The sequence below is a fragment of the Physeter macrocephalus genome, chromosome 6 (assembly GCF_002837175.3).
Source record: "Physeter macrocephalus isolate SW-GA chromosome 6, ASM283717v5, whole genome shotgun sequence".
NCBI classification, from domain to species: Eukaryota; Metazoa; Chordata; class Mammalia; order Artiodactyla; family Physeteridae; genus Physeter; species Physeter macrocephalus.
The window spans coordinates 61,206,158-61,213,693 of NC_041219.1; the positions used below are offsets into that span (position 1 = coordinate 61,206,158).

At 43.2% G+C, this 7,536-nt stretch overlaps 1 protein-coding gene across 2 annotated transcripts in view; it reads right to left on the reverse strand.

The window, feature by feature from the left end:
* The window catches only part of MANSC1 (MANSC domain containing 1), a 31,426-nt gene that overhangs the window by 14,606 nt on the left and 9,284 nt on the right, over positions 1 to 7,536 (reverse strand). Inside the window, exon 1 of one of the 2 annotated variants that reach the window (XM_007112999.4) lies at positions 4,253 to 4,511. The exons of the other annotated variant lie outside the window; for it this stretch is intronic. The gene's annotated coding sequence lies outside the window, so the exon portion shown is untranslated. Of the gene's footprint in view, positions 1 to 4,252; positions 4,512 to 7,536 lie in introns of those variants that run through there. 2 annotated transcript variants of the gene reach the window in all.

Genomic DNA, 7,536 nt, shown 5'->3' on the forward strand with positions numbered 1-7,536 from the left:
CAGGCGGACGCGCAACCACTGCGCCACCAGGGAAGCCCCTGCTTCACTTTTAATAGATTTGAGACAACCTTTCATTAAAAACTTGGCAAAAGCTAGTAAGCACACACACATACACTCTCCCATCAATGCTTAAAATCTGGCAAGTATCTATGAAAGAAGAGGTAGTCTGCTTTTCAGTTCTAGAATCCTTCCTCTTCTTGCCTCTCCTAAGCAGGAGGGGAAAGGACACAAAATCTGTGGTCATTGATGAAGAAGTGATCATCGCTTTGGACATATTTTCTTTCTCAGTAATAACAATTAGCATTTTTAAATCACCTACTGAGTGGTAGGCAACGCGCTAAGAATATTACATACATTGTCCTTCTAGGAATTAGCCCATCAACAGGGGGAATATTCTGGCTCAGTTGAAGGAAACTGTAGGGGCAAGTGTTCTTTCTGACATCCCTAAAAACACAAAAGTCATAATACATATAATGCTAAGTCCATTGGTGAGCTGGTTCTTCCAGAAAAAAAAATGTGAAACTGGCAAGGCTATACCAGAAAATATCCTCATTTCCAGAATACAAATCGTTCACTAAATGATAGCCTAGATCAATCAGAATTACCGCTTCTTTAATTTTTTTTTTTTTTGGTTATGAACCCTTTGGTACTCTGGTGATGCTTAGGCTCTCTTCTGACATGTTTTAAAATGTATAAAACACATGTTAAATGTATAAAATGAAATATATAGGATTACAAAGGAAGATAGCTGTATTGAAATATAATTACTGAAACGTTTTTAAAATGTGCCTATAAGACTCTGATGAAAGATATCAAAGAAGATCTAAATAAATGGAGAAATATTCCATGTTCCTCAATAGGACTACCCAGTATTTCTAAGATGTCAGTTCTTCCCAACTTGATCTACAGATTCAATGCAATTCCAATCAAAATCTCAGCAAGTTATTTTATAGACCTCAACAAACCAATTTTAAAGTTTACATGGAAATGCATAAAGGCCCAGAATAGTCAACACAATACTGAAGAAGAACAAAGCTGGAGGACCGACACTACCTGACTTCAATACTTACCAGAAAGCACTGCTAATCAAGACAATGTAGTACTGGCAAAAGAACAGACAAATAGATCAATGGAACAGAATAAGAAGCCCAGAAATAGACCCACACAAATACAGCCAACTTATCTTTGACAAAGGAGCAATGGCAATTCAATGGAGAAAGGATAGTCTTCTAAAAAATGGTGGACAATTGGACATCCCCATGCAAAAAAAATCTAGACACTGACCTTACATCTTTCACAAAAATTAACTCATAATGGATCATAGACCTAAATGTAAAATGCAAAACTATAAAACTCCTATGTAACATAGAATAAAGTCTCTGTGACCTTAGATTAGGTGAGTTTCTAGATAACAACACCAAAAGCACAATCCATGAAAGAAAAAATTGATAGGTTGGATTCCATTAAAATTAAAAACTTCTGCTCTGTGCAAGACACTGTTAAGAGAATGAAAAACTAAGCCACAGACTGGGAGAAGGTATTTGCAAAACACATATTTGTTAAATAACTGGTAGCTAAAATATACAAAGAACTCTTAAAACTTACCAAAAAGAAAACAAACAACCCAATTTAAAGTGAGCAAAAGACCTGAACAGACACCTCACCAAAGAAGCATATGAAAAGGTGCTCAATATCCTTGTCATTAGGAGATTGCAAATTAAAACAACGAGATGCCACTACACACCTATCAGAATGGCTAAAATCCAAAAAACTGACAATACTAAATCCTGACAAAAACCTGCATACAAATATTTATAGCACTTTATTCATAATTGCCAAAAAACTGGAAGCAGCTAAGATGTCCCTCGATAGGTGAAGGGATAAACAAACTGGTATATCCACACAATAGAATATTTTTCAGCAGTAAAAAGAAATGAGCTATCAAGCCACAAAAAGAGTAACCTTAATTGCATATCGCTAAGTGAAAGAAGCCAGTGTGAAAGGTATGATTCCAACTCTATGACATTCTGGAAAAGGCAAAACAACATCGACAGTAAAACATCAGTGGTTGTCTGGAGGAAAGGGAAGGGTGGAGCACAGGGGATTTTTAGGACAGTGAAACTACTCTATATGATACTATAATGATGTATATGTCATTACATTTGTCAAAACCTATAGAGCTGTAGACATAAGAGTGCATTCTAATATAAATAGGTAGACTTTGGTCAGTAAAAAAAAAAAAAAATCTAAACAATTTTTAAAAAAAACAGTATATGGTAATACAGCACAAGTCTAATACCTTCCTTGCTAACTGTTATGTCCAACTTTCTAAAACAGTAAAATGAAAATAACATTTATGGTTCTCTATGCTAAGCACTTTACGTATATTATATCATTTAATCCTTACAAGAATCCTATAAGCTAGATCCCATTACCTCCATTTTCAGTTAAAATAAAAACAACTGTGTGATAAATAACAGATGGTAGGTCTAATCATTGCCATAATTTTGAAGTAGTGTTGAATGTAATGATTTTGAGATATATACAGTAAGTAACATGACATGGAAATATCTATGATTTCTACCGGTGGCAAATCAGAGCTACCCTACCACTAATACTACTGCGGCTTTTGCCTACATGCCTCTTAAAGGAAATACTACACTACATTTAGAGGTTAGCAAAATAAACTTTTCCACCCAAGTTCACAGACTTTATGAATACTGTTCATGGAATCCCCAGGTTAAGAATCCTGGCACTAGGGCTTCCCTGGTGGCGCAGTGGCTGAGAGTCTGCCTGCCGACGCAGGGGACGCGGGTTCGTGCCCCGGTCCGGGAAGATCCCACATGCCGCGGAGCGGCTGGGCCCGTGAGCCGTGGCCGCTGAGCCTGCGCGTCCGGAGCCTGTGCTCCACAACGGGAGAGGCCACAGCAGTGAGAGGCCTGCGTACCACAAAAAAAAAAAAAAAAAAAAAAAGAATCCTGGCACAAGTTACTTTTTATGCTGCCTCACTTTGCAAGTCACTGGAGAAAACAAAAACAGGAACAAAAAAAGAAAAACCAGGCCAACACTTCACTTGGAATGGATTCTAAGAGTCCCTCCTCAAGCTGCTGCAAAGAAACCTGAACTGTGCCAGGGGATGCAGGGGAGGAGCTGTGCTTTCAGTACCAGCATCTTCATTGCTCCTGGATCACAAGCAATATTGAAGAGCTTATCTCATTAATGATACCAAACAATTATTAGGTAAATTAATTCTTCTAATACATTATTATTTAGGCCTTAAAGGTCCAAAGATGAATAGATTTTTAAAACGTGGCAAATACATAAAATGGAATATTATTCAGGTACAAAAGGGAATGAAATTCTCATACAGGCTACAATCTTGAAATCATTATGCTAAGTGAAATAAACTGGATACAAGAGAACAAATATCGTATGATTGCACTTACATAAAGTATCTAGAATAGGCAAATTCACAGAGATAAAAAGTAGAATTGAAGTTACTAGAGGTTGGTGGAGGAGGGAATGGGGAGTTACTGCTTGATGGGTACAGAGTTTTCCTATCGGGGATGCCAAAAATGTCCTGAAAATGGACAGTAGTGACGGTTACCCAATAATGTGAACGTACTTAATGCCACTAAATGGTACACTTAAAATGATCAAAATAATGCATTTTGTTACCGTATGTCTATTTTACCACAATAAAAAGATCAAAACAAGCTTACAATTTAAAAATAAAAGGTTCAAAGTGAAGTTGAATCCTGTTGAAATAGAGTGGGAAAAGGATACAGGTGGGAAGGAGAAGAAGCACCTGAGCTTTCATGCCTGCTGACTTAGAGTTACCGGATCGTACCTGCAATCAGTCAAATATTGGAAATCATTTTTCTCACAGCATAATCTGACTTAATTTATCGAGGTGTTTATAACTGTGTATAAACACACACTCTACAGAGTATTAGACAATTAGCGGGTTCGATAAATACAGGATACAAATCATACAAGACAAAATGGGAAATCTGCCCTTTCTTTTAGGAAAGGTACGTGGCTCACTCAGCCATTCTTCCGACCCTGCTGCTGGCTTGCCTAAAGACCCTCTCCGGATACGGGGGCCACCAGCATCCGGCTCCGCCAGTTCTCCGAGCTCCCGGAGGGGCGGAGGACGCTCGCCCCGGGAGAGGGCGCCGGGCGCCGCTGCCCCCGCAGGTGGCGATAACTGCCCGCGGGGGCTGGAGGGGAGAGGATGGAGAGCTTTTACCTGGAGACCGGAGGACCGGGCCCTGCTGCCCTCCCGGTGCAGGGCAGCCCGGGGCTCTCGGGGAAGCAGCGGCGGATCCGCGAGGGGCTCGGGGAGGACGCCCGGGAGGCTCCGCAGCTCCCGCCCAGCCCTGGGTTTGTGATTCACGAGTTCCTGCTTCCGTTGCGGCGGCCGAAAGTTTGCCGGAGGTGGAAGGGCACGTTCCAGCTCTGCAACCCGGAGCTGCTTCCCAGCAACCTGGAGCAGGCCCCCTGGGCACCGGGGAGAGCCGGGAGCCCCTCCCCGGGTCCCCACTCACCCACCCCCGCCCCGCATAGCCGCTGTGCGGGCTGCCAGAGCTGGGGCGCCACCCTCGCGGGTGCCTGAGGGTCTGCAGCTGCGCCTTCTCGCTTCCTGGAGACCAGAGAACAGGCAAATACCCACGATGAAAGTCAAACAGTACACAAATGTACACTGTACAGGCATACCTCCGTTTGCACTTAGCAGAGACTGCTTTTTTTTTTTTTTTTTTCAACAAATTTAAGGTTTGTGGCAATCCTGCCTGGAGCAAGTCTACTGGTACTGATTTCGGAGAGGCATTAGTGAGTGGTGCCATGAAGCGAGATCTTAATTCCCTGCCCAGGAATTGAACCTGGGCAGCCTGGATGAAAACTAGGAATCCTAGCCACCACACTCCCGGCTCTTGCCCCCAGTGAAAAATGCATTTCTCATGGAAGCAAAAACTGTAAAAACAGGTACAAAGTTTATTATTGGAGACATAGCACAACAAGTGGGAGAGCAGACAGAAACATTTGTTTAGTTGAGGTAGAAGCAAGGCAGAGATACACACCGGGAGAGAAAGGGTGTGGGCGCCTCCCCCAGTGAGGAGGAACACGATAAAGAGGCGGTTAAGTCATTTATATAGGGCAGTTCTTCCAGGTCTTTGTTTACCTTTGGCCAATTATCTGGTTTCTTTTTCCACCTGCCCTGCCCTAAGACCCTCCCCAACACGCACGCGCAACTTTTTCCAAGCTAGATTACAGCCCAGAGGCCCTATGGGACGGCCTTAGCATCACATATTATGGGGTGGTGCCCCCTCCTTTTTGAGCCCCAAGGAGCCTTTCTGTGCATGTGCAATGTTTCCCTTGCCCCAAGGATGGGAGATGTATGACCTCTTGATCTTTTAACAGGGTTTTGTTCCACTCTGTTCCTGCCATAAAAATGTCCAATGTCCGGTTATTTACTCTATTTCTGTTGCTGGTTTTTACATCGAGGTGCAGATCTCGAAATATAGACAGGAGTCCGGTGATAAATATGAAGTCCTGGAGCCTGTTTGTCTCTTGCTTCAGGAAATGTAAACAGGGGGTTGGTAATGAATGTCCGGCCTGGAGCCCATCATCTTCTCACCCCAGGAAGTGTGAACAGGATGCCAGTTGTAAATGTCTAGCCTAGAGCCCATCTATCTCCTACCTCCGTGCCATGTCTCCAACAGCATTTGCTCGTTTTTTCATTATTATTATATTTATTATGATGGTGATTTGTGATCAATGATCTTTGATGTTACTACTATGACTTGCTAAAGGTTAGGATGATAGCTAGCATTTTTTAACAATATTTTAACATTAAGGTATGTACTTTGTTTTTTAGACATAATGCTATTGCACACTTAATAGACTACAGAACAGTGTAAACATAACTTTTATATGCACTGGAAAACCAAAAAATTTGTGTGACTTTATTGCAATATTTGCTTTATCTGGAACTGAACCGTGGTATCTCCCAGATATGCCTCTACAATGAAAACCCTGCCTCTCACCCCTGTGTCCCAATCTAGTTCTCCTCCCCAGAGGCAACCACTGATCACAGTTTCTTCACATTCAAGAGTTTACAGTGCCTGGGCTTCCCTGGTGGCGCAGTGGTTAAGAATCCGCCTGCCAGTGCAGGGGACACGGGTTCGAACCCTGGTCCTGGAAGATCCCACATGCCTCGGAGCAACTTAGCCCGTGCGCCACAACTACTGAGCCTGCAAGCTACCACTACTGAAGCCCGCGCGCCCAGAACCTGTGCTCCACAACAAGAGAAGCCAGCACAATGAGCAGCCCGCGCACCACAACAGAGTAGCCCCCGCTCGCCGCAACTAGAGAAAGCCCGCGTGCAGCAACAAAGACCCAACACAGCCAAAAATAAATTAAAAAAAATTAAAAAAAAAAGTTTACAGTGCCTTCTATCAGGGGCATAGTTAAGAGAATCCTATTTCAATCGTTCAAGGCATGGCGGGTCCTTAATTAGGTTGGCAATTCTTGAATTAAATGTGCAAGTCAAGACTCCAGGAAGGCATTGGGATTCTGCATGATTCTTTTTTTTTTTTTTTTTTTTTTTCGGCACGCGGGCCTCTCACTGCTGTGGCCTCTCCCGTTGCGGAGCACAGGCTCTGGACGCGCAGGCTCAGCGGCCATGGCTCACGGGCCCAGCTGCTCCGTGGCATGTGGGATCCTCCCGGACCGGGGCACGAACCCGCGTCCCCTGCATCTGCAGGCGGACTCGCAACCACTGCGCCACCAGGGAAGCCCTGCATGATTCATTTTTAATAGGTATGGGTAATAATGATGAAAACAATGGTGTCTATGATTAAAATTTTATCCCTGATATTTAGCATAGTACCTGGTATGTAATAGGTATATAGTAAATATTTAACAAAAATATATTTGTTGATTGTGTGGGTTTTACAAGTGTGTTTCTAAATTAGTGCTTGCTCCCCCCCCCCCACCCCATTACAGGTGAATAAGTGCAACATTACTAAACCACTGACACAGCTTGCCAAGTGTTCTAACCTTTCACGGTATCTCTACCTTGGTCGGTGTGAAAGAGCTTTCAAAACTAAGGCTCCATGCAGCTGTAGATTATTATTCTAGGCCTGAGAACCAACAGCTCTAGTTTTAGCCAGTAGCTACTGGAGGCATATGTTGCCAGAGATGCCTGTGAACAATGGTCCATTGTGTGAAACTAACTCTACTAGTTGTATCCAGAGGATGACCTGCTCTTGAATTACAATAATGTTGCGAATATTTGTTTTTAAGAGTAACCAAAGTAAACTCCAGTGTGAATTCCCATTGGAGTAATTTTCCTGATGCAACCAGAGATTGAGGTGCTCAGTACATTTTATCTGTAGATGATATACACGAAGATCCAGGGTATAGCGAGGTCACAATCTTTTTTTTTTTGCGGTATGTGGGCCTCTCCCTGTTGTGGCCTCTCCCGTTGCGGAGCACAGGCTCCGGACGCGCAGGCTCAGCGGCCATGGCTCA